Genomic DNA, 27,639 nt, shown 5'->3' with positions numbered 1-27,639 from the left:
CTCCGCAAATGTATCCTTTCGTTAACAAATCTGAGCATGCACAAGTAAGGCGTTGCTGAACCGTACTCAGATGCCTACTGAAATGGCTGTTCTCAGCGTTGTGGATGTGTTGTGTTATGCAGTTAATCTAACGCAAAAAAAAAAACACCGCAAAGGCAAGTAACTCACGGTAGTACTCCAGGCACTGCACACTGCTACCACCTGTTTCAGACTTCACACGTCATCACATAAAAAGACAAAAGAACATAGGCGATCTGACGCAAAAAAAGGAAGGAAAGAATGCTTTTGGACCTACATGGCTTATTTATGCATACTGAAAGCAATATCAAAAATAGGTGTCATGTTTTCCATAGAGTAAAGACGGCGCAATGACCATATGTGAACGAGAGGCAAATATATACTCTGCTGGTAAAACCCTGATAGCGGATAAACAGCGAAAGCGATTCATTCGTGAGGTAGAAAACTACACTTTTGCAAGAACGATACCACGCCGAGAATGATTTCAAATGACCAAACACAGGAGTCGGCTACACTATAAGCGCAGTTCAGTTAAAAAAAAGACAGGTTAAGTTTTGATTTTTGAATGTATCTTGAAGAACGCGTACTACAAAAGGGGTTGTGAAAAGTACAATAGTGTTCTGACTTCGCCGCTTTTTATTTCCTTTGGCATTTTTGCCGCACAGAGCAATCTAGTACTTCAGTGAAGAAGCTTAGAGAACTCTTAAGCTCCGGTTTAAGGGTATGACGCGATAACGTTCGCGGGCCCATTCAATGGTCTGGGGTCTCCTTTGCGAATAACTTCGGCTAGATTCTGCCTACATGCCCACACGTGCGGGATCACCCATTCTCTGCTTTTAATTCTTAGATTACGGGGAGTCCTACTTCGTCGTACAAGGGAGCAGCGATGGCGTAGAGGTAGAGCGTCCGCCTCGAGTACAAGAGACCCGAGGTTTGGATCCCGGCGCCGCGCAATTCTCCTCCGGGTTGAAAAAAAGAGACTGCGCGTCTCGATGGTATTGCATAACCAGGCCTCAGATGCGGCCTGATCTCGGTGACCAGAACCGAGAACGCACTCTTTCACCGGAACAAAATTTGGCCACTCAGGTGTAGGATTTGGTCACAGCCTTCTACTAAGAAACCAATCAATTCTCGGCCCTCAGTCCTCTGTGGCTGCGGAGCACTGACCAAGGCGGCGGTCAGACCTGTGACCCAGCGGAAGGTGGTAGGAATCTCTAGCAAAAAACAGGCCGGCATTGAAATCTGAGCCCGTGAAACACTAGAACCTTATCTAGTGAGGCTAAACTACCGGTGTTCTTGCAGGAACTAGCGGGCATTAAATGGGATGTCATAGGGCTTAGTGAAGTTAGGAGGACAGATGAGGCGTATGCTGTATTAAAGGACGGGTACATACTGTGCTATCGTGGATTAGTGGATAGACCAAAAATAGCTTAGGGATTCGTTCCAAAAAGGATATGCCTGGCAACGTAGAGGAGTTCTATGTTATTATTGAAAGGGCGGCAGCTATATTAATTAGGTTCAATAGGAGGCACAAGCTGAAGGTTGTGCACGCCTACGCGCCTACATCAAGCCATGATGACCAGATCATTCAAAGCTTCTATAAAAACGTGTTCAGACTTCTATCAAGACGTGGAATCGGCAATGAACAAAGAGAAATCACAGTACACTGCACTGAAGGACGACATTAATGCGAAGATGGACAAAAAGCAGGCTGGCGACCAGGAGGTAGGCGACTATGGTATAGGTTCTAGGAATAGCAGGGGAGAGTTATTAGTAGAGGTTGCAGATAGAAATAATTTAACGATTATGCATGCCTTCTTCTGCAAGTGAGGAAACAGGAATTGGACCTGAAAGAGACCGACTGGTGAGACTAAAAATGAAATAGACTTCCTACTATTCACTCACCCTGGCACTGTGCAGGATGTAGGCGTAGTCGGAAAAGTGCGTTGTAACGACGAAAGAATGGTTAGGTCTCGAATTAGCCTACATTTGAAGAGGAAACAGAAGAAACAGAGAAGAGAGAAAGCACAGGAATACAGGATTACGCTGCAGAACATATATTCGGCTTTATCTGAGGAAGGCGATCCTAATGTTCACAATGAATGATAATCTCACAGCAATCATTACGCAGTGCGCCGTAGAAGCAGGAGGTAGGATGGTTCGACAGGATACCGGCAAGCTATCTAAGGCGACGAAATATCTCATTAAGAAACGGCATAGCATTGAGGATGTCCATCCCAAAAGACAAAATTGAAGTAGCAGACCTACCGACGTTAATAAAAAAGCGCAAGGTAGCCCACATAAGGAACTTTAATAAGAAGAGAATCGAGAACGCTTTATTTCGCAAAGTATATTTCGGAAGTGATGATGTTCACACTATCAATCAGGTGGCAGAGAAATGCGCAGACAATAACCCACCTCAATGTATGGCTCTTTTTGATTACGAGATAGCATTCCACTCCGTGGAAACCTCAGCAGTCATGCAGGCATTACCGAATTAGGGTGTAAAAGAGCCTTATGTCCAAATACTGGAAGAAATCTTTAGAAACAGCACAGTGTCATAGCCCTCCGTAAAATCAGGAGTAAAATTCGAATATTTATGGGCGTCAGAGAGGTAGACAAGATATCGCCAATGCTATTCACCACTTGTTTACAGGAGGTATTCCGAGGCATCAATTGGCAACAGTGTGGGATAAGAGTTAATGAAGAATACCTAAGTTATCTGCGGTTCACTGATGACATTGCCTTGCTCTGTCACTCAGGAGATGAACTTAAAATCTCGATGAACGAGTTAGACAGGCAGGGCAGAATGGTGGGCCTATTAATTACATGGAGAAAAAAAAATAATGTTCAACAATCTAGGAAAGTAACAGCAGTTCACAGTTGGTAGGGGGGTGCTCGAAGTCGTAAAGAAATACGTCTACTTAGGGCGGGCAGTGACCGCTGATGCGGATCATGAGAAGGAAAAAAACAAGAAGGATAAGGATTTGGTGGAGCGCATAGGGCAAGTTCTCTTAGATCTGGATTGGCAGTTTACCAACATCTCCCTAGAGAAAAGTATACAACATCTGTATATTGCTGATACTCAGCTACGGGGCAGAAACATGGAGGCTGACGAAAAGAGTTCAGCTTAAGTTAAGGACAACGCAGCGAATCATGACAAGACAGATAATAGGTGTAACATTAAGAGACCGGAAGCAGACAAATAGGGTGAGGGAACAAGCACTGTTTAATGACATCGCAGTCGAAGTCAAGAGGAAGAAATAAGCTTGAGCAGGGCGTGTAATACGAAGGCAAAATCACCGCTGGTCTTTAAGGGTAGCGGAGTGAATTGCAAGAGAAGGCAAGCGTAGCATAAGGCGGCAGAAAGTTAGGTGGAGGGATGAGATTAAGAAGTTTGCAGGCACAATATGGTCGCAGCTGGCAGAGGACAGGATTAATTGGATAGACATGGGAGATGTCTTTGGCCTCCATTGGACGTAGTCAGGCTTCTGATGATTATGATTTAGTCGTACAACAGTTAAACGATGTGCCTGTGCTCCTGCAGGTATTTGTTTAGAATGCGCTTACCGGTGGGGCTTGCGCTTCCTACGTTGCGCCCCCCGAGTAATTTGCTGCGGTAAATTATTTACTTAACTTCCAACTGGCGCGGTGAGCAGTGGCCTCACAATTTCGAGGGACATGTTGCCAACTGCCAGGGTAGGAAGGTTATTATGTCTTCACAATGTCACATGACCTCGGTGTTTGGGGCACCACATGCATTTTACTCACAACACCGGCATTCACGGCGACGCCGGATTTGCTCAGAACAGGAGGCTTGATGCTGCCTTTTTAACGTGTGCAATGAACCCTTGGTAACTGGTTTTATAACTGATCACTACTAGCAGAAACAAATACGCGGACGTGGCGCAAAAGAACCTCAAAAATTCAATTGAACTCAGCTTTATAGCACGTACAATCGAAGTATGTGCGATGAAATGCGCACTTACAGGTACCTCGTCTGAGGTGCAACTATATCACCGTGATCACCGCACATGCTTAAAAGGCATGCACCTGAGAACGAAAGCAGGTTGTTGAGCCGACAAATAGCCAGGGTCTCCTTGCTTTGAGGCATCTATTGTGTGCCCTCTACGAGGGTCTTTTATGCACCATCCCGTTTAGGGTGTACACCAGTTACCAAACGATGGCAGAATCGCCTAGCTGACACATTATGCACTGATTACTACACTGATATCATGCGCGACGAATTGACATCTGCCTCAGTAGGATGTCTGCTTTTAGAGTGCAGTGATCGTGAGGAGTGCTGTTCAGTATAAGGAGGCACTAGAGAATGCTTAGCTGATTGTATTTTAATGTGTGTGTTTGTGGTTCGTAACGGTAAAGTTTTATCGTCTGTTGCGCTGGTCTGTCTGGCATATCATCAAAAACTTTTTGGCTTGGGAGAATGAAAAGTGGCACCACTCGGGTGTTATCATATAACCGCAATCAAAATTCCGAAACTACAACCGGCTGAGTGGTCTCAACCGCAGGTTTAAGACACAAATGCCATAACCACTGAACCATCGCTGTGATCACAAGGCGCAAACTCTTCGTCTGTCCACGGAGCGTGAGCAGCAGTCAAGCAAAATAACTGTTGCCTCTACTCGCCAAGAACGCAGCATACTGAATATCTTCACGATATCGACACTACATCATAATCTTACCTTAGCATTTTCGTCAAGCAAAAGCACGTCTTTGATGTTCGGGCGGCCGTCTAGACAAGTATTCCAGGCTTAGGCACGGCAGTATAGCCAAATCTATATTTTTAAATCATATAGAAAGTAGTGTGGCTACGTAGAAAAATGTGGACAGGTAAAGCACTCTAGCGCTCCCGTACCCACCATCAGGCTAAACATCCGCTCAATACCTTGGAATGTAATTTACGGTAAGCACACACTGCGGTGTGTGCGGCATGCAGTTCATTGTCCATAGAGAAACTTCGTTCAGGTTTCGATTCAACAACCACAAGGCTCAGATTCACGCAATGCCAAACCTACCCTTTTCTAACCACATATGTCTGCCAGAACATACATTCGAAAACATCCGGGTCGTCCTGGGCTTTAAAACAGTCGGCCAAATAGAACAAAGAAAGTCGTATTTAATGCACAAATTTTGGACATTAGCCCTTGGCATCAATGAGAACATGACCTTTTTTGCCTTCCTCATAAAGCTATCCAACTGAAAGGGGGCGAAAAGAGCTCCCGTTTGTTATTTTTATTTTATCTTGATAACCACTACCCCTCCCCCTTTTCTCCTTTTCTCCATGCTGGTTCCCCTTTGCAAGACCCCCTTCTCGGAATTGTCCGCGGTGGGACTCGCGGCGGAGGCGCTCTGTGACGAACGGCTAGTGGTAGCTCTCTGCAGAGCCTCGTTGCGGGATTGGGTTTCTGCACAGCGTCTGGACGACCGCTTTTCAACCACTGAAGCGACACGCCACAGTCGTGACGGTCACTCGTTTCTCTTGAGCATTCCTAAATGACGCGGTCTTGACAGCTTACCGTAAATTACAAAAAGAAAAAGTAGAGCTCATTGTAGTTGTCAATTTTATTCGAAAAAATTAACATTTAAGCACTTTAATAAGGCACCGATGTGCTCTAATTTTATTGGCATGTTGTCCCCTATAGGAAATGAAAGTCGGCTTCTTAAAGTACAGTTTTTTGTCAATACCAGTTTTATGCTTTTATATCGAGAAGAAATTTAAGCATCAGTGTCTTTGCAGTGTTCCAGCTTAACAAATCACGTAATTAAGATGATCTGTAGGTTATAATTTTCTCTTACAATACGCTCTGGTTGTTCTGTAGACGTCTCATTTTATCTATAAGTTTTTAATGTATAGATCCTAGGGATTTTAGGTCACGCACGTATATTGTAAAATAGGCTTAATGCTGGTCATATACAAGTTTGCAATCAATGTTAACGGATAATGTTTAAAGTTTTGTTGGAAAAAGTGGTGGAGATTGTATTATTCGCGGCAAATAAGTCACCATGAATAAACCAGTGAAGCGATTAAGTAAACATAATTTCCAGGCATTTAAAGCGGTTTGTTACTTTGAGTACAATATGATTTCCTTTATCTGAACGGAGAAACGGTCGTTTTCATCGTAAGCTACACAGATAACACTTTCAGATATCTGCCGCCGGTTGCAGCTGAGTGACACGTTTTCTAGGCCACGGTGCAAAGCAGATAAATGGCCAAGACATTTCACTGGACGGTATATAACAGTGTCTTCGGCATATTGTTAGCGTACAGAGTCGCGAAGCGAAGACGACTTGTTCTGTGGCTGGCCAGTTGACGACGACGAGAATGCTGCAGCTGGTGCTTGACTGACTTCAAAATTCGTGATTTTCTTTTTCACGCAGAGTCCTCTCAATTTATGAGCCGCTTTAGATAAACCTGGATGAAATTTTCCCTGTTTGAACCTGCACCAAACTCTGGCCAAACCCCCACAGTGCGTATGTGCCATCGTATTTCAGGCAACAACAACAACAACGACTTGGTTTTTGGTGTGTCTTATATGTGCGGCCTATCCTGCCTGCTGGTCAACTAGCCCGTTAACATTTGCTGTGAGGTGCTGGGGCCTCTTCACCGCCATCCTCGTCCCGAAGCCTGCCGTGGTCATCGGCCGTGTGTACCTGGTCCGCCCCGCCCGGCTGTGTCCCAACGCGCCAGACCTGAACCGACCTCGCCGCTCACCCCAGCTCCGTCCCCGGCCAGGACCACAAGCCACGAAGACCTGACGACGGTGCCGCTACTGATTGGCCCGTGACGCTGCCCACACGTGAGGACACCATCCCCCTGCCCCTGCCTTTCGCTGCATCCAAGGACCACGGCCGTCGGCTCCTGGCACCCTGCGGCCGGGATGCTTTGTGGACCGAGATTCATTTGCCCATCGTTTCATCGACCGTGGCGGCAAGCCCTTCACCTCCTTCTTCTGTATTCAATCCCATCGTCAATTACAGCATTTCATCTTCAGTGCCGATATTCGTGTTCGCAATCGGGACGATCCGCCGGCGGCCCCAGGTAGTGTGACGGACTAGAATACAAAGAATTGTCTTCTAGTAGTAGAATTTTTCAGTGGCGCGGGCAGGTGTGCTCGCGCCAGGCCGTTTGCCATTAAATCACTCTGTAACCATGTTGCGTCTAATCTCATTCACCAGCTTGCCGTCACTTAACAATATAATGTAATGGTGGATATAAGACCTGCTATTGAATCATTAATACATAAAATAAAAGCGGCCCAAATACAGAACCTTGAGGCATTCCTGATAATACAAGCTCTGAAAGTGATGTTTCAGAACAACTCGCTGTTTGCGCGAGTGTAAATGATCTTTTCAAAAGCCGGGAAATTTCTCCGGCATTGATAAGTTTTTAAAATGTAGATTCTGCAGGATGACATCAAACTTCTGAAACTAAACGAAAAGTGCGTCCACTTCTTTACCATGGTCCAAACTGGCTGAAGTTACACGCGCAATATCCGGTAGTTGCTTTACGCCCCTAAAAACAGGGCGAAACCCATGCTCAGCGGAGATAAAAGAGTTGTTTGCCCTAAAGATCGTCATCGGAATTGAGGGCAGGAGATGTTGGAGCGCCTTAGAGTCAACGAAATTTATAGATACTGGCGTGTAATTGCTTAGGGGTGTACGCCAACCTTCTTAAACATTGACGCCACGTTGACTGGCTTCCAATCGTCGGGCTGATTTGCATTTGAAGTAACTTTTGGAATAATATAACTAAGAAAGACGCAAACTGTCTTGCAGAGCCTTCAAAATGTTATTAGAACGATCTCAGATCCATGGCTGAACGAGGGTTAATACTGTAAAGCGCAGTTTCCACTCCTGTCTCGTTCACTGCGATGTTTTTTAATTCCGGTAATCATGCCGAGGTCTCTGAAAATGCAACGGCACAGGATTTTCTAAAAACGACAAAATTTGGGTTTACTTTGATTAGGTTGCCAGCATTTGCGATGGCTGGGATACCAATGCTGTCCTTTTGGTTGCTCTTAACAGGCCGCCGGACTACTTGAGTATTTTTTTTTATTTTCACATTAAGATTTATAGAAGTGGACTATTCGCAACCTTGGATTTGTTTATGTTTATTGTCGATTACCTTTAGCGTTGTGTGCAAGCTTGGATTGCCTTCCTTGAGGGATATCTTATAAATTCTTTTTTTTCGAATGGACGAACGTTAAGCTCCAGTAAGCCAAACTTTACGTTTTTGCCGTTAAGCAGTAGCCGCTCTATGAGGAGAAAAATCTCTGGCCAATGACAACCATTCATTAATAAATGTGGTCCACAGGCGGTCGATGCTCCTAATAAACTGTAAGGCTCAAACGTGGGAAGGAAATTTCTTAACTCATTGCAGCTAGCGTCAGAATTTCTCCGTTCATAGAAAAGGATTTTATAGGCAACAGTCTACTAAATTATATCCTTCTGCAACAAATACTGCCTGCAACTAGTTCGCAATTACTGATCCCTAGTACTGCATGACGAAAATGTTTGAAAATAAACTTCGCATACAGAAAGGCAGTTCCTTTTTAAGTTTTGAGGCAGCTACCAAGAACGTTTCCTCATTTTTGAAAGTGGTGAACGTTACAAATAGAGACCCTGTTTTCTAAACTGCCTATTATTTTCTGTGCACGCCGTGCTGGGGAGGAAACTGGAGCTCCAGAACCGCAAGTTCCTGCGCATGTGCCTCGGCCTGCCAAAGAACTCCCAGTGCACCGCAACATTGGCCGAGGCAGGAGCGTGGCCCCTCCAACTCCAAGCAGCGCGCCGCGCAGGGCACTGCATCAAATCGACCGTCTCCATCGTTCACCGGACGGCGGCTCGCTTCTGCAACGGATGCGCACGCACCTACGCGCACGAATGGGTGCGGCGCTGCAGGAATACGAGCGCCTAACAAAACCCGCCCCCCCCCCCCCCCCTTACGGCCCCTGCCCACCCTGGCCTGCTGCCTCGGAGATACAGCGAGAAATCGTCGGCATCGCGAGAAAGCGGAGCACACCGCTGTGCGCTGTGCAGCAGCTGACCAAAGCCGTCATACACGAGGAGCTTCAGGACCATCTCCTCGTGTGCACCGACGGCTCAGTGGTCCGCGACAGCTGCTCCCTCGCAGCGGCGTCTTCCATACCAGCCCTGCGGCTGCCTAGCCAGACACACACCACCTTCCTGGGCTCCTCCACCATGGCAGAGTTGATGGGGATCCAGCTGGGATTGGACCTGCTGCTCTCCATCGTCCCTCCGTCACCCAGGAGTGCTCTGCTGTGCGACTCCCGCGCCGCCCTCACCCGCCTGCAGTGCGACGGCCGTGGTACCCCACTAGTGCGCGAAATTCGCGCAAGCGTCATGTGCTTAGCGCAGCAAGGATGCGTTGGGCGCTTACAGTGGGTGCCCGACCACTGCGGCATCACCGGCAACGAGGAGGCCGACGAACTCGAGACCGCCGCACACCAGCTACCGCCACGAGATCTCACCCATGCGCTGGAGAACGTGCGTGCGGTCATTCACGAACATCTCCGACGGCGTCACCCCGAACCACGCATCGCCGGAGGTTAGCGCATCGCCAGCATCAACGGCTGCCGCGCTCTATCGCGGTCGCAACGCGCAATGATCTCCCGCGCGCGCATCAGCTGCGTGTTGCCCGGGGACCGACGGGTGCGTCAAGGACTCGCGACGGGTGAAGTGTGCGATGAATGCGGTGCAGTGGAGACACCGGAGCACCTGATCCTTCGCTGTACCGCATTCGCTGATGCTCGTCGCGATATGCTCGCGGCTTACAGAGACCTGGCCTTACTCCCGGACTCGCTCAAGACACTATTGTAGCCGCAGGGCAGTGAGCACAACCATGAGCGAACAGTTGTGAGCCTTTGTGCATTCCTCGAACAGACGGGCTTGATGTCCCGTATGTTCTGCGCCAGGTACACACTAAACACGAATCACGCGAGATGGGAGGTTTATCGGTGTCCGTCTGCTTTAAAACACCGCATCGCCAGAAGAGAACACCGGTAAAACGGTGCACATGATATCAAAAACACCGAAGCAACACCAGCTAGAACTGACGGTGTACTAACGAGGTCCGCAATCGTTCATCAGCCGTCTCTAACGGAGTGGTTGTCGCCATTCGGAACCTTCCGAACGGTGTATAAAAAAACTCCGTACGGCAACTGAGACGGAGCGAGGTCGAATTCCTGCTGCTGTTGAAAAGAACGCGCCAGTGGAACTGTGTACTTTTATCTGTTTCGCTTAGTTCCGGAACGAAGCAGCAAGTTTTGGTTTCGGTCGAGATGCAATCGACAGCAGGCGGCGCAAAGGATCAGAAGACGGCGGGGCCGTCTCGGATTGAGTCGCAGAATTGATCACGGCGGGTTGTCTGCAGCCTCTTTGGAACAGATATCGTGTGCGGCGACTTCGCGCTTGGCACTGCTGCTTTACGATGCGCGACGGGGAAACGAAAGATGGATGCTTAACCGACTTCACTGAAGTGGATATCATAAAGGACAGCTGAGCTTGCTTCTCGCTCTGGTTTGCGAATGGCGGTATGGCGTCGTTGTGAGCGAATGAGACAAGCGCTGGTTTTGCCGCGCCCTTGGCCTGCGGGAGAGAAATTTCTACCTCGAAACTGCTGCCCGGAAGGATATTTTTGAATCCCTGCCGTCTCACATCCGTCTCGCCGTCATGGTAAGTGATTTTGCGTCTTAAATATCGTTGTACGATAAAGACGTGAGCAGGCTTGTGTGGAGCGCTGAAGCATTGTGCTGCGGAATGGAGCAAAACATTAGGGCAGTTTTCTTAACGACGCGCTGCCAGTGTATGGGTTGTTTTATATGACCATGCGCCAGCGCTTGAGCACCTGCATTGTCAGTCCATCCCACTGCCTGCGTTATAAGTTCGCCTTCATTCCGCAAAGCACCGCACGAGCGCTCTGTACAAGTCTGTTTGCGTCTGCACTGAAGTACACCTTGCAAGCCGCTGTAGGTTTTCGGCATTTTTATTTTAGTGCCCTCCGAAGCATTTGTGTCATTTTAGTTTGGATATGTGCAGCATTTGTGGCCACTTTTATTTTCATGGATGTTCGCAGAATGAGGTATGCGGCATCGCTATTAACATAAAAAAAATCAGGTTGCTTTTTCTAAAATGCCATGGTTCCCCACAAAAAACATAATTTTGCTTATCGTGCGCGTCGCAGCAAATGAATGTGCTCTAAGCTTCTGAAGTACCTACTTGTATTCTGCCGTCATAGATTCGGCCGCCACATTTAGAATTCCAATCTGATTATTTGTTGCTTTCAGTCAATCGCGCAATCTCTTTGCCACTGGAACACGATTGAAAGCGAGAAAGCAACAGCTGTCAGTTCTTGCCTTATATTCTGCGGTTCGTTGCGGCATGACTTCGATGGGTGCAGTATAAACGTGCTGTCACTATTTGGAGAAAATATAACAGCTGCTTTAATTTCAAAGCATCACATACTTCATTGCCTTGCTCACCTATCATTATTGGAGTCAGTAATTCGAACGACATACATTTTATTCATAATGATTTGTTTAGTATCAAACCTGACTGGGCATTGTTCTATACAGGTTCTAATCTATGAAGAACTCCAAGGTTGCATCCGTTTAATCTACAAGCAGTACCAATCAGTTAAGAGTTAATTCGCAAAGAAATATGCCCCTGCAACACTTGTAGGTATTTTTGTGCAAATTATTGGTGTACATAGGCAGGAACTGAAATTATTGTACGAAAATAGCAGCTCAGTATTTATCTGAGCATCTGATGACTACCTTTTAGGCACCGAATTTACTCAAATTTAGGCATTGAAGTCACGGGCCTTAGCAAAGCTTAGGTTTTGTAATTTTTTAGAATGGGGATGGCACAAAGGCCTGGTTTTTCGTTATCTTGCAAAGAGGCGGGATGCAAACAGCGACAGTAAGGAGCTGCTGACCCACAAGGGATTTTCTTTAAAATTCAGGCATAGTTACTTATACAATTAAAAAAAGGTAATGGTAGGAATAAGGAGCCAGTGTAACTGCTGCAACTATGCTCAGTTCTGAAAATAGAGTACTTTCATGACTAAACCAGATAGAGGGTACTGACACGCTGCTATTTTGGAATTTGCATTGCTACTGTCTCAATTTCACGCGTGTTCACTACCACTCTTTTCAAATAACCAATATTCCAATGTTGAGACGGTTGTGGTTTCTTTATATTTGCACGAAACTATGGAGAGGCGAACACCATTATTTGCTTTTGCGACTGTTGTTCTTTCATTTTATTTACAAATGGTAATGAGGTCTGGATACGCTGCAGCTATTTTTTGTTTTCAGTTGGAAAAGAGTGTTTTGTGTTGTAGTCTTCGATGGCACCCAATCATTGTGGAGTGCTACTTCACAAGCTGTGTATAATGGCGATATACACTTTGAACAACACCATACCAGTTTGTATTTTTAAGTCTTCATTATACACACGCAACTATGATTCATGGGGAGTACTGATTGTTGCTTCCCGGGCTGTTATAGGTGTTGAAAATGTGATTCCCTAGAGAACATTTGCTTCTTCGATGCTAAGCAAAAATTTCTGTAGTCGCTATATGTATCAAATGTCACGGATAAAGCAAAAGTGGTAGCTTTCGTGTGCAGCTGTACCTTTCGAATACGCACTTTGTATCGCGCTCCCTTATTTGCAGTGGCTCACCATTGTTTCTTTAGCCTCTAGCTCGATTACAGTTAGGCTGTTGCTGCACTGGTTGCAATTAAATAGATTGAGCAGCTCAGTTGTCTTATAGCTAGAATATGGTTTTCAAATCTTTGGCAGGGAGGTCATTGCAGCATTTTGTTTAACTTTTGCATAGTTGCTGTGGCCCAGTAATTGTGATCATGGCTCTAATGTACAAATCATATGTACAGTCGCGCTTCTGTAATATGGACACTTTGGTTTCCGAGCAAAATTTCTCGCAAAGTGATTCATCCATACTAACGAATCATGAATGAAAAAGTTTTGATACAAAACTTGTCGCCAAGGTCTCCTGCACATAGTGGTGGGTAATGAAGTTGAAGCTAGACAGTGTTGACAGCTCCAAGTACATTACCCTGGTTACCATTATCTTTAAAAATCGTTCAGTGACATGTTTGAACCTCGCATTTCTTTGACTTTATTCTTTAAAATTGGGTTGAGCATGGTTTTTCAATGTAAAATTTATCACTTTGAGGAGGGCAGACCACCCCCTCATGAATTCATCTCTAGGATAGTGCAGTCATAAAGTGCATTATACAGAAATGCGACAGTATTTTTTTGCACTTCTACAAGTGTTAGAAATGTCAGTGATATTACGTTTTTAATTTTGCAGGACCAAGCAATTACAGCATGCCTCCTCACCTATCAAGGCGCAGTGTTCCTGTTCATTAACCATCACCCTGTAGTGAAAACCTCATCGCTTCTGTGGAGATTCTGCTGTTTGCAGCCTTCTGGGTGTTCCGTTTGGAAAATCTAAACAAGGCACTCTGTCTGCTGTGTCTGCTGACCTTTCTTGAGAGTGCTTTCAGATACTTAGCTTAAAATAAACCACGATTCGATGGTTTTGAGCTCATCAGTTTTTAAAAACCACTTCGTCTTTCCTTCTCAGCTGCCTCTTCTATCTGCCTGTACATGTTTTACATGTCTAGTTTTTTAGTACTGCTTTCAATACTGGTAGTAGAACACAAACTGTGCTGCTATAGCTTATCAATGTTAACATGATACAGTTGGCCAGAGCGAAGAAAAAGGAAAACAATATCAGCATGAATCTGTGAGAAAACTGATGTATAGCCTTTGTCAAAAAGTACAGAGCCAAAGGGTTTGGCTTCTAAGCCGTGTAATAAGGCCTCTGAGCATCCATGGATGTCCAACATTCACTGTGGTCAGGTCAAGATTTTCTGTACCTTCAAGAGATGTGGAATGCTAGCAATGCACAACAAGGCTCTGAAGCGAATTCCTTGGGCTCTGAACATCGACAAATTCTGCACTCGCATTATGTGGCAGCATGGAAAGATATGACAAACAGGAACAGCAACATTTCGTTGACCCTAAGAATCATCACCCCACTGGTTTCTTGTCCCTGCATGGGCTAACCATGGTTTTTATCTTTTTGCATCCAGTTCGGACAGCTTCCTGGGAGCACTCTCAGCATTTTGCAATTTTGTTTTGTTTTTAATATACTTCCCGTTCTGCTCATGACACATTTGCTAGCATTTATACATATCCTTTAATTCGAAAAAAATAATGGTAATATTGGATTTGGTGAAGAATTATGTTTTCAAGCAAATATGCACTTAGACACAGGTCTTCAGAAATTCAATTACTTATTTAATCACAAAGTTACTAGTCCTTGGTCTGATCAGTTGCCATGGAAACTTTTCTGGAATTTTTCTTCACTTCATCCTAAAGTGAAGGCGATGAATGCCTTTCTCCCGATCAAACAGAATGCATGCGTCCTTAGCGCTTTGACCTTAGCCCACGTGTTTTTGCTTTGCTTGTAGTGTGCACAGTCATGTAATACCAGGTTGACTAATTCCTTGTGTTTCAGCATTAGTTATTACTTGTTAGCTAGATTGAAAAGCATGTGTGCACGTGTTTCTGTATTCTAATTTTTTCCATATAAGGTATGAGTGCTGCATTTTATTTGTGACAGACTCCTTCAAATGGGTGCCTAACATATCGTTCGGGGCACATAAACTTTCTCTAGAGCATAGGCCTCCATATATTGTGTGTAAAGTTTTGTGTTTTTATATGTGATTGAGTGTTAAATTGAAAATATTGTATACGTTTTTTAAGGTTATGTTCATCCTATGTGTTTCTCAAGAACAAACACAAACATTAGAGGTTGTATACCTGGATATTTTACCGTAAATTTAGTGGGCTGCTTTAGGATATCTGTTTAGTATTTCTGTTACTGTAGTTTGTAATCTGCATCTTGAAGTTAGCCGCTTAGAATTAGCCACTGGGAATTGTCTGGTGCATAATATATTTTTTAGCTATTCTTATCTGACAGCACCAGTTAGCCTGAAGTGTAGCGAAGAAGTTTTCAAGTCAACACTGCATTGTCTTTCAAGATTTGCTATTGTATCGTTTTGATTTCTTTTGCGTGCTGATTTCAAGTTAGTCCCTATCTCTAATACCTGTCCAAGAATTGTGGTTTGAAATGTTGTTTATTGTCCTCCATTTAAAAAAATAAAATTGTAATCTACAGGTCTTTGTGACCTTTTCTTTACTTTACGCAGGCTCTTCAATTTCTTTTCAATTGAATAAGCTTGACATGTTAAGCAGCCTTTTAATGCTGCAGGTGTTAATATTTGAGATGTGTGTGTAGGTTATTTACTGACTTTTGTGATAATCCAGTGCTATTTGGAGCGGTGGTCTGTGTAATTCAGTATTTTCGAACATCCAATGGAATGAATAAGTCACATGCACAAGTTAAATTGCGAACAGTATTTTCAGGACGTGCTAGTAACAATGTTCTGTAAAGTGCTTAAAACTGCAGTCTCGAAAAAAAATGTCTAGCAAACTTACACAGCTACCTTGCACTAGCTATGAAGGTAAAATCCAAGAACTATATTTTTGTTCGAAAATAAAACCACGGAGCACAGGCTATATTCAATATTTTTGTGTGGTCCTTACGGCGAATCCTTCTGCTTTTATCGACATTTAGGACTTATAGACTGGATGAAAATAGTGCTCGAAAAATATTTTCAATGCGCGAGTGGAGCACGAAATTCAAAATTTTCTTTAAAAAGGTCCATTATGGACTGCAAAAATAAGTGACAGTAATGAACGGATTTTAAGGATACAATATACAAATGCATTCTTTTTAAAAATTTGTAAAGGCAGAGAGATGGCAAACATTATTTGTCCAATGTGGAGCTGCCCGCAAGTGGCTTGTGCACCATTGAGGTTCTTTAACTTCAGGGATTCGGTTTTTGATCCACAGTAAAGAGATGGTATATTTTACGAGAAGAAAAATGTGTTGCAGGAATTTGGCACGTAGATCCCTTACCACGGTCTTGTTTTCAGTTTCACTGCCTGTCGTCTCCCTGTCACGGATCTCTCCGGAGAACACTCGGACTGAAAGAATGGACTAGGCGACGGGTGTACCCACACACACGCACATTTAATACACCCTTACGTATTGGAAAAACAGCGCAAAGACGAGACACAAGAGAAGCACAAAACACACACGCACAAAGCACAAAACATGTACCAACCAGCCCGTATTTGCCCTCTTCTGGAATACACCCTACGTGACACACACACTAAAACACAAAGCTAACAAAACTAACACAACACACAAATAGCATAAATGCACACTACTACCAGTGTCTACTACTAGCGTTCTACTATTCGTGGCGTTCATGCTCACAGTTGGTTCGGTGCAGCTGCGGCGTTGTATGGATCCCGTAGGCGGCGTCGAGGCGGCGTTCGCCGAGCTTGGGCTGGCGTCGCTGGCGGTGTTCGACGTGCTCGGGCTGGCGTCGCTGGCTGCGTCGTACAAGCTCCAGGTCCAAGCGCCCTTGGAGGTGATGCTGGTCTTGTTGGCGTTGGGGGCACCACCCGGATGGGTGGCAACAGCGCTAGAGACACCCCTGGCCATAGCAGGTGGTAGCGTCCTCCGTTGGCTCCCCGGAACGGGCTCAGGCACGGCAGGAGGTCCACGATGCGGAGTCGTAGAACGCGAGCTCACCGGAGCAGTAGCCGGCGTCGCTCTCTTCCAGCCAAAGTGTCCCTGACCCGCCGGAGCCTCCGCTTCTCTGCTGTTCCCCCAGTGCCTCGCTCTCACTCGCCATTTTATAACCTCGGTGTTAGTCCACGTAAGCCTTGTCGTCGTCTTCTCTTCTCCAAAAATCATCTCTGTCCACCTCACCGAATGCTTCTCCACCAATCATCTCTCTCCACCTCAACGAATGCTTCTTCCTCTTCTTTATTCTTCGGTTAATTTGCGTCGTCTTCTTCACACCCTTTTCCTCTAAAATTTATTTTAAGCTCCTTAATATATGTGACAAGGGCCCCCTGTCTCAAGAGTTTTTCCATGAAAAACTGCTCACGTCACCCTCATCTCCAAGCCATCCAGCCAACCGGCTATATTCTGAGCGATTCTGAACCCAGCACACACCACACCGCAGAGGTACAGCACACACCAAACGCACACCAATAACACAGCACACCAAATTGCGTTTCCAGAACACTAACACACCACTGCCGCTGTCCGCACAGAGTCCTTAAAAACATGTTCATGTCCACAACATGCTCCCTTGTATGATCACATTACACGAACAATAGCAACAACGACAACAACAAGGTAAATCCCAGAGGCACATTAACACAGCAACAACATGATATATCCCAGAGACACCCAGAGCTGACCAGTTAGCTCTATCTCTATACAAGTCTAATTTGTGACATATGACCTCAATTCGGCTTGGCCCATCCCAAAACGTCTCCTCCTTGATTTGGAGTAGAGCTGTAATCCTCTGTCTGCATTCAAATTGGGCTTCTTTAGTACCTCATCCCCTCCTGCTTTTTTCTTCCTACTGAACGTGGACACCTCGGCAGCATCACCTGTCTCCTCGGTCACTACCGAACAAGTTGCCCTGGGGGCGCACCGCCGTACGGGACCTCTTTCTTCATATTTCTTCAACATACTTACATGGAAAACCCTCTTAATGTCATCTATCAATACCTCATAATCTATCCTTTTTCTTCCGCGGCACAAGGTACGGGCCCTTCCATTGCATCATTAACTTATCATGATCCATGGGTAGCAACACAAGAACCCTGTCGCCCGGATTCAGATCTCTGTGACTAGCTTTCTTTTCATAACATCCCTTGTGGCGTTCACGCGCCTTCTCCAGGCTTTGATGTGCGAGCCTACATGTTTCCTTCAATCTATCTCGCAACTCAAACACGTATGTGTAAGTTGTCTTGAGATCTGATGCAATCTCTTTAATAGCCCAAAGCTCCTTGAGTATTGCAACTGGACTTCTAATGGTTCTTCCATACAACATCTTAAAGGGCGAGAAACCAAGACTCGTTTGTGGTACTTCGCGGTAAGCGAACAAAAGAGCTGGGAGATATCTATCCTAATCAGTAGGTCTCTCCTGGCACATCTTCTTGATCATATTTTAGAGGGCGCCGTTTAACCGCTCTACAAGCCCATTACACATGGGATGGTAAGGCATCGTCAGTAACTGTCTTACTGACAAAAGGCGGTTAACCTCCTTCATTACCTCCGATGTGAAGTTCGAGCCCCGGTCACTCAAAATTTCCCTCGGGAACCCATGACGCGAAAACATTTCCACAAGACCCTCCGCCACTTGGATACTGTCGGTAGTTCTCAGTGGAATAGCGTTAGGATAACGAGTGGCCACGTCAACCAGAGTAAGCACATATCTATTGCCTTTGGCGGATACTGGAGAGATTGACCCCACAATGTCAATAGCGACTCGCTGAAACGGTAGGTCGATGGCTGGCATCATGCCCAGAGGTACAGGACCAACTCTTCCCTTTGGAATTGAGCGCTGGCACACGTCACATGAGCGAACAAAGCGCTTAACGTCACTCTGAACATCCGGCCAAAAGAACTCCTCGGTGATCCTAGAGACCGTTTTTTGAACACCCTGGTGACCGGCCATAATTGCGTCATGTCCTAAGCGTAGTACGGTCTCTCGCATATCTCTTGGTAACACCAGCTTTTGGACCCGCCTTCCTGAACTAAATATGCATTCCCTGTGCAGAAGACAACTTACCAATTGATATTCGAATGACGAACGACACTTCTTTCTTTTCACTCTTTCCCCGACTCTTTCGACGCAGGTCTTGAGGCTCGGGTCTTCTTTTTGCCTAATTGCAATTTCTCCCGGTGTTACGCTCAAACACATCGTAACAGGAGTAGAGAGCGGACGCTGCGTTGCTCGGGCTGTCGTTTGAGCTCTTGTCTCCACTGCCGACGAGAAACTGACTGCCCCCGTCTGAGTTTTTGCAGGCCTTTCCTCCTTTGGATGTTCTTCACCGTCGAGCATCCTCCACTCGGGATCGGGGTCTCCGACACTTCTTGCACCCGTAATGTTCCCAAGATGAGATCGTAAATGGGTTGGTCTACGCATTTTGCCACAACCTGTCCAGTATAATATGGCGTGGACTCTAGAATCCTTGTTTCAGGAAGGTACCTCACTGTGCTATCTACAAGAGTGACGGCCGACGCTTCCTCTGTAAGATCCTCGTCCTTCACCAGGCTTCCACGAACCAAGACTGTGTTAGCTCCGCTGTCTCTAAGCACCAAAATAGGACGGTCCCCTATTTGCCCAACCACCACTGGCATTGCTGCTTTCGACTTGGGTGTTCCACTCACTGCCTCATTTTCCAGCGGCGTTTGCTCTTCTTTCAGCTGTGGAACTTCGGGTGGCGTGACAAGTTCTACCTTTGAGTCGACAACGCATGCAGCTCCGTCCTGCGTTCTGTATCGGCACTCATCCAGAGTATGACCCCTCCTCTTACAACCTTGACACACAACCTATGTTTTCTGGGCAGCGCTACTAGTCCGACAGTCAGCTGCACAGTGTCGCGCCTTGCCGCAGAGAAAACACCTTACTGGCGCCATAGACGCACCGCCATAAGCTCTTGGTTTTGCCGCATCTGTCTCTAGGACCTTTTGGGTTTCCTTCTTTGCCTTTGCGCAAATTTCTTAGCCCTTGAGCCTCGAGGAATTTGTCTGCAGTGTCGGCGAACTCTTCTAATGAACACAACTTTCTTTCCTTCAGGAATAGCGCCAGCTTTGAGCTGCAACACGCTAAAAAGTGCTCTGTGAACAGCTTGTCACGCACACCATCAAAACTCTTTTCTGTGTTTGACATATCAAGCCACCTATCAAAATAGTTGGTCAGCCTGCAGGAAAACTGCTTAGCGGTTTCCGAATCCTCAGGTTTCGCGGTGCGAAATCTCTCACGAAAACCCTCTGCCGTAAGCCTGAATCTTTGGAGGAGTGCTTTTTCGAATTTCTCGTAATCCATAGATACAGCAGCAGGGATCCTTCCAAACACATTCAGCGCCTCTCCGACTAAACACATGCTTAATGCCGTGGCCCATTCACTGCGCTCCCAGCCTTGCCCCAAAGCTATCTGCTCGAATCGTTGCGGATATGCATCCAGATCATCACTTTTGTCGTCGAAGGGAGCCATCAGCTTCCTTGGACAAATTCTGTCCGATCTAGGAGATTCTCTGCCCGCTAAGGAACGTTGATCACTGTCCATGATCTCCTCACATACTCCCGCAACATGTGCCTGTTTCCACAAAAGAAACTCCTTCTCGCGTTATATCCTCCTAGCCTCTCGCTCTTCTGCCTCGCGAGCTGTTTTACCCTCGCGCTCCTCTGCTTCGCGAGCGTATGCGCGTGCTTGCGCCCTTTCCTCTCCCTGCCTATCTGCCTCCTCTTTCTGCTGGTCGGAGAGACGCATCGCCTCTTCCTTGCTTAACCCAAGCTTGAGCGCCAATCTAACGTTTTTGCCAAATCCATACTTTCTGCCACCGAGAGATCGGAAAAATCCGAGACAAAGCAAAAAAGAAATAGGAAATTTATCCTGGCACACGTTCGCCAGTTATCTTTGTCACGAATCTCTCCGGAGAACACTCGGACTGAAAGAATGGACTAGGCGACGGGTGTACCCACACAAACGCTCATTTAATACACCCTACGTGACACACACACTAGAACACAAAGCTAACAAAACTAACACAACACACAAAGACTATGAATTCACACTACTACCAGCGTCTACTACTAGCGTTCTACTATTCGTGGTCGGCGTTCATGCTTACGGTTGGTTCGGTGCAGCTGCGGCGTTGTATGGATCCCGTAGGCGGAATCGAGGCGGCGTTAGCCGTGCTTGGGCTGGCGTCGCTGGCGGTGTTCGACGTGCACGGGCTGGCGTCGCTGGCTGCGTCGTACAAGCTCCAGGTCCAAGCGCCCTTGGAGGTGATGCTGGTCTTTTTGGCGTTGGGGGCACCACCCGGATGGTTGGCAACAGCGCTGGAGACACCCCTGGCCGTAGCAGGTGGTAGCGTCCTCCGTTGACTCCCCGGAACGGGCTCAGGCACGGCAGGAGGTCCACGATGCGGAGTCGTAGAACGCGAGCTCACCGGAGCAGTAGCTGGCGTCGCTCTCTTCCAGCCTTCCAGCCAAAGTGTCCCTGACCCGCCGGAGCCTCCGCTTCTCTGCTGTTCCCCCCAGTGCCTCGCTCTCACTCGCCCTTTTATAGCCTCGGTGTTAGTCCACGTAAGCCTTGTCGTCGTCTTCTCTTCTCCGCCAATCATCTCTGTCCACTTCACCCGAATGCTTCTCCACCAATCATCTCTCTCCACCTCAACGAATGCTTCTTCTTCCTCTTCTTTATTCTTCGGTTAATTTGCGTCGTCTTCTTCACACCCTTTTCCTTTAAAATTTAATTTAGGCTCCTTAATATATGTGACACTCCCCAACTCTGCTTTTCTTGCCCCCATTGCGAACCACCCCGTCAAGGTACTTTCGGCTAGCGCCGGAGCCATGGTATGTGTATTTTTCACAGAAGTTCCGTATACACAGCGGAGTCAGATTAAAGACGTTTCCTTGCCGCCGCCGCTGGTTTCGTTTTGTTTCCGCGATGTACAGCAGTACGCTGCCACGTGACTGCGACGTCGTGTGTATGCATGGCGCCACGATCGTGCAACGCAGGCATCCAGGAAGAGGTGAAGACAGCGGTCCGATGCACTTTGTATCCAGCGTTCTTGCCCTGTTCCTTACAGTACTACTTCGTAATGGCATGGACGGAACGGGGCTGGTTGTTATATCTCAACACTGAAGTTCGATTGGGCTTTGTTCATGATTACAAAGCGCATTCGAACCTGATTATTGTGATTAACGAACTAGCACCGTTCCGCCTATATAGTTAGCAGTTCTAGTAGCCATGTAAAAAAGAGCAAAACTTCAATATAGAAAAAGGAAGGGCTGTCATCAACTCCTCCTCCTAGATGCCGGTGTTGCGAAATCTTGGCGCCTGCATAAACACGACACCGCAGCCACCGCTCAGCGTATCGCCGCGGTTGAAACCTCCCATTAATAACCGAAAGTGCATCGTATTTTTTGGCGTAAAAATCTACACCAAATATACTCCCATTGTCAACCGCAAGTGCTTCGTATTTTTTGGTGTAAAAATCTACACCCAGTCTGCTCCCTTTGCCAACCGCAACACCTCCGTATTTTTGGTGTTGAAATCTACCCCAAATCTAACGGTGTATATCGAACCCCGATTTGGGAGGACGCTAGAGGACAAGCCAAAAACACCCATCTGGGTTGATTTGGGTTTAGTGTGTAGTGATGCGCCGTGGACGGGCGCTCCCCTTGCACTACCTCGGACGCTTAACAGCTGGGCGCTCCACCCCAGCTGTTGTGTGCAAGTGTTGTGCGCGTGTTTTAATTTTTATTTTATTTTCCTCATTGACTGTACACGCGCACGACCAGGACAAGTTTATTCTGACCCGGTATATAGTGTAAATATGACCCCTCCCTATGTCCTTTCTTGCTGTCCCCTCACTTCTTTCATATCTCTTCTTCATACTGCCTTCTATCCTTTATTTCTGCTGCCCCTGCTCAGGTGCTGCTGACACAGTGATGGCAGATGCCGGAGTAAGCAAAAATTTTTTACTTTCTTTTTATTATATTTTTATGATTAAATACTTACTACTGCTTAATTTCTGCGTTGTATATTTGCTCGCAAAGTGAAATTACGTTAGATTCGAAATTCGAATTTTTCAGGCAACAGCACCGAGGGCAACTGCGTTTTAAAACTCTATTAACTGACAACCATATAACTGGCGGTCGGCTATACGTTTATGAATAAGTAAGAAGACTAGGAATAATAACTAAATCTTCAGTAGTCAAATTAATATACGCGCCTTCCAGTGCACGTCTGGGCTGCAGTCTGACGCGCTACGCCGCTGACAATGCTATGTCGAAAAAAAGCTCTCTTCTAACTCAAACAGCCTACTTTTGAAAATTGCTGAACATCTTAGGTGAAACCCTTTTATAGACCTCCTTCACCCCGCGACGCCACGAAGATGTGGTGGCACTGGTGTCAGCAGCGACTTTCGCATGGTAGGCAAAGCAGGTTCCGCCTGCCCGTGCCTACCGCAGCGGCCACAGCTACCGGCGACTTCATCATGCCTGTGCACTGCAGAAACAGCATGTATTGACCAGCTGCGTCACTGATGGATCCGCGTAGTAGCATAGAAAGAAATTTAAATTAGCCTCGATAGGTTTCTCGCACGTAAATACCACATTAGGAAACTGGCTAACGTGCAATAGGCCACAGTACTAAAAAGTCCGGAGTCTGGGAGTCGATCGGCACTTCCACTCAATGCACTTATTAGCATGCAAGTTACTGCGTTCATTAACCTGAACATCATGATAGTAGGATGATAATTGCGCAAGGAAACAAAAGCACATATGTAGTTGCACAAGTATTTATCACCTTGAGCCGGTGTGCACGGGGCGCCGGCAGGTTCACTTGCCCTCAAAGAATGCGTTCTTTTGTTCATAGCACAAAATGTTTTAATGGCGCATTTTATGCATTTAATATCTACTTGAAACTGTTTCTTCATATGACCGATGGAATTGTTTGATTCGGGTAGAAAGAAGTCTGGTAAGTTGTGTCAATCTTGCGCGGTCGCGTTGGCGTGCTTAGAATAGCGTACCTTAAGTGTGCTAAACGCCACCTGCTTTTTCATTTTATCATGCATGAGTCAAGTTTCATGAGGTAGTACATTATCGCGAAGCTTGTTTAGAAAGAAGCAGCCGCAGGCGTGCTACTAACAGACACGTGGTGGCATTGAGAGGGGACGCAGCAATGAAAAGTTTTCCTTATTTATGCATCCGATATGTAACTAAATTTGGTGCAGACATGAAATTGCTACGCTAGTTTAATAATTAGTTTTGGGGGAAAGGAAATGGCGCAGTATCTGTCTCATATATCGTTGGACACCTGAACAGTTTCAGTAATGCCTTTTATTTTTAGCTACACCTGGTGCCGTTCTGAATAATTATAATTAACACCCTCGTCAAGTCACCCCAACGTCTTAAATAATTGAATAGAAAGTGAGCAAATTTTTTTATGCCAGCATGTACACAAAGCCCTGTTCTGTATGATGACGCGAATAGTTCTTCCTTTAGATGATCAGTACTTATGCATGCATAGTTACATGAAAACGTTTCTTACAAAAATAGCTAACATGGTACTGCTCATGTAAGAACAAAAATCGACAGATTTATTACTCTCCTGAGTGTCTCAGAAATAGTTTGCGACAAGTAGAATCATTTCATTTTCATGCGTTACGGAATTACGTAGGTGTGAGTGATGCCAGTCGCCGAAAATTTGAGAGTTCAGGAAACGAACCTTAAAGTTTAATCCCTCGCTTATGATCTCCTAGTTTTCGCTTTATTAAAAAAAATGCGGTGCTAAGATAAAAAAAATTACCTCACAATTTTCGACGACCATATATTTAAAAGGCGCAATTTATAAGTTTGCACTGAATATTTTGCTGTAATTTTTCGTCACGAAACAAGACTCCAAGGCTAGGAAAGAAAGTAATTCCAGAAATAAAACATTTTCACCAAATCGACCAGTTTAACAAGGGGAGACTTCGGCCTGGCTGGTGCGTGATCATGCGCCTAAAAAGAGCGAGATCGGGGACACGACGCTGTCCATACTTTTCACAGAGCGCGACACGTACGTATGTCAGCGTTGTGAGCGCACGTCTGTTATACCGAAACAACGCCAGCACTTCCCCTCACTACTGTCCCGAAGTAGAATTATTCTGGCTAGAGCAGACTGTCCAAATCTTGCTATTTTATTCAATGCCTAGCGTATAAATCAACGGCCGAAACGCTTTCTGTTTTCTGATAACCATATATACAATACACAATGGCGAACTATTTCTCTGAATACGCTGCAAGTGGCAGACGTGAGCTCGTGTACTTAGAGAAATTACTCAGTTGGAAGCATCAACCACTGCTGTGATTCGCAGAAACTGGAAACGCGCCTACAAGCCTTGAAAACCCGCGCTCAAAACCTCTCCGCGACGCCACTCCCTGGCCTTTTGCCTACCGCGAGCCCGTTAGCCACTGCAGCGCCACCTCGTTTGTTTGCAAACATGCAGGAGGTCTATAGGTACTAATACTGACGAAGGCTTAAAAACATACGAATGGGTTCCTGGTTTCGTTAGGTTTTTTACGGCTTTAAAAAAAGCAAATCGACTGAGACTGAGGGCAGGGCTCCGGTTAGGATTGATCATCTGGGGTTCTTCAACTGCACTGACATCGTACATTATATGCGTCTTCAGCATTTCACCCCCATCGAAATGCGGCCGCAGAGGCCGTGATCGAACCTCGTCTTTCGGGTCAGCAGACGAGCGCCACAACTAAGCCGCCGCGGTGGCTGTAACAATGCTTTACTGATGTTTCGAATCGTCCCTTATTGCAACGTCACGTAATCCTTGTTATGCTTTTAAGTTTGCGTCATCATGATTTTCAAACATACAGAAATATACTCATTCATATCACAAAAAAAAATCGGATGCTGATAACAACTATTAGCATGCCTAGTGCGCTCGGACAAGCTGCCGTACCGCTCGAAATCTGTGGAGCCTTGCTCTGAATAAAAGTTTCATAAATCGTTGTCCAATACTTAGAAAGCCAGGTCTCGCGTCAATAAGAAGGTGCTCCAATTAAGCGCATTAAAAGCTCCTCGGAAGACGAAAACAGAGTTTCTTGCGGCTAGTTATTGTCCCGCATGTGTTCCGCACCTATTCCGAAACGTGACTTGATGATTAACAAGGCTTTGCAAGTATGGCATATAATTAGCACTGCGATGAACAAGGTTTCCACACTTGTCATGAAGATACGCCTTCAATGAAAATGGTGGACTGCGACAGTAGACGTATCTGCTGAGTTCCACGCCGTTTTAGCTATAAGTGAACTGATGTCAGCTTATCCGTCGAAGCTCCAGTTCAGCTCCTTTCTTAGCACAGTTATGTTTGCAATCATCGGCTTACATCGACGGCTTACTCTAGAGGCTTATGTCTCAAGTGCTGCTCACATTTTAAACCCTCGGTGAAATACCTTGGCTGCTGAAGCGCAACTACATACCTTGTTGCTGGCAATAGCTGCCTACGAAGAGGTGGCCAGTATACTTTCAAAAACGCACATTTGGCGCCGGCTGCATGAACGATACTTAACTCAAAAAGTTAACTGTAAAACATTGCGCTTTGCAGGTTATAAAAGACACCGGCTTTCTTAGAGCTTTTCCACAAATTGTATAACAAAATTTATTCCGAACTATAATGAGGATGAAGTGCAGCGTCTCTGTTGATTGCTTGCGGGGGTAATATGAGTTAACTAAGGTTATCCCTTTGTTTTAGACAATTAAAATGCCAGAAAAATCGCACCAATGTTACGGTTGTGCATTAAGACCTCCACGGTTTAGACGGTGCTTACCCAGCAGACTCAAGCAAGGGCACCGTCGGTTGGTTGGTAGTGGCCGCTCTGGTTCCAAATCACAAATTTCCTGGTTTTAATCCCTCCTGGAGAGAAAAAGTGGCAAATAGTTTTCTTAAGGTCTGTTATGAGAGAACGCTAAGGCGTCTTTTCGTTGCGTGGAATTCAAGCTCAGACTGCTCTTTTCGCACCCTGTAGACTTTTGTGACCCTAAATCCTCCTGACGGCCCATGATTCAGTGAATGCTTTACTTTGCGTCGGTCAGACTCTGAATGTGAGATGTTTACGTGTATCAGAATGCAGGTGGCCTGAAAAAGACGGCCGGAGAAAGGAGCTTTGGACTCGGCGTGGTTCTTATACGATTCGTGGTTAGCTCCACAACTGCTTGACATATGCGGGAAGGACGCCTGAGGAGGGGAAAAAAATTCTCGTTTGAGCTACATGAACTGTCACGCGTGACATCCTGGATCTCAACGACCATATGCCCGCTATATGAGCAAGCAGAGATGAATGCATTGTTCTGTTGTGAAGCCCGGGAGATGCAGGGAGTTTTGCTTTTTCTTTGTGAATGTTATAGGGCACATCAATGAAATAAAACTTTATTTTTTGCACCTCCATGTTTTGTTTGCTGAAAATTCATTACAGCAAAATGTATCTGAACATATTAATTCAAATTTTTCATTCCAAGTGCAATCCTCATTAAAATTTGCAAGTCATCCCCAAACGGCAGTTTCCTAACGACTGGCAGTCAAACTATAAAGCTAATGCAACTGTTCTCATATGAATAAGTAGAAAGAGCTGGCGTTGAGGACCACGTATTTTTTTAAAAAAAATATGAAGCGTCGAAGTGCCAGCATTTTTCTACTGAGCGCAAGAAAGGCTTGTATAAAATAGTTTGAGCAATGAGGGCATGGAAAAGCCACGTTGCTTATTTAATCATTTTTCCCGCTAGTATGTTTGCTTCTCCGCAGACGCTCTCAGTGACCCCGCCATGGTGGTGAAAGCCCTGTCTATCTTCTCCTTGATTGCAATAAAACTTTTTG

At 45.9% G+C, this 27,639-nt stretch overlaps 1 protein-coding gene across 2 annotated transcripts in view; it reads right to left on the bottom strand.

The window, feature by feature from the left end:
* The window catches only part of LOC144134811 (cystatin-2-like), a 97,958-nt gene extending 71,290 nt beyond the window's left edge, over positions 1–26,668 (bottom strand). For both annotated transcript variants that reach the window (XM_077667645.1, XM_077667643.1), the window contains exon 1: positions 26,597–26,668. The gene's annotated coding sequence lies outside the window, so the exon portion shown is untranslated. The remainder of the gene's footprint in view (positions 1–26,596) is intronic.
* Between the last annotated feature and the right edge of the window lie 971 nt (positions 26,669–27,639).

This window comes from Amblyomma americanum, chromosome 5, assembly GCF_052857255.1.
Source record: "Amblyomma americanum isolate KBUSLIRL-KWMA chromosome 5, ASM5285725v1, whole genome shotgun sequence".
In the NCBI taxonomy this organism is placed as follows: Eukaryota; Metazoa; Arthropoda; class Arachnida; order Ixodida; family Ixodidae; genus Amblyomma; species Amblyomma americanum.
The sequence above is the reverse complement of the archived record's forward strand: the minus strand, read 5'-3'. Positions and strand labels throughout refer to the sequence as shown.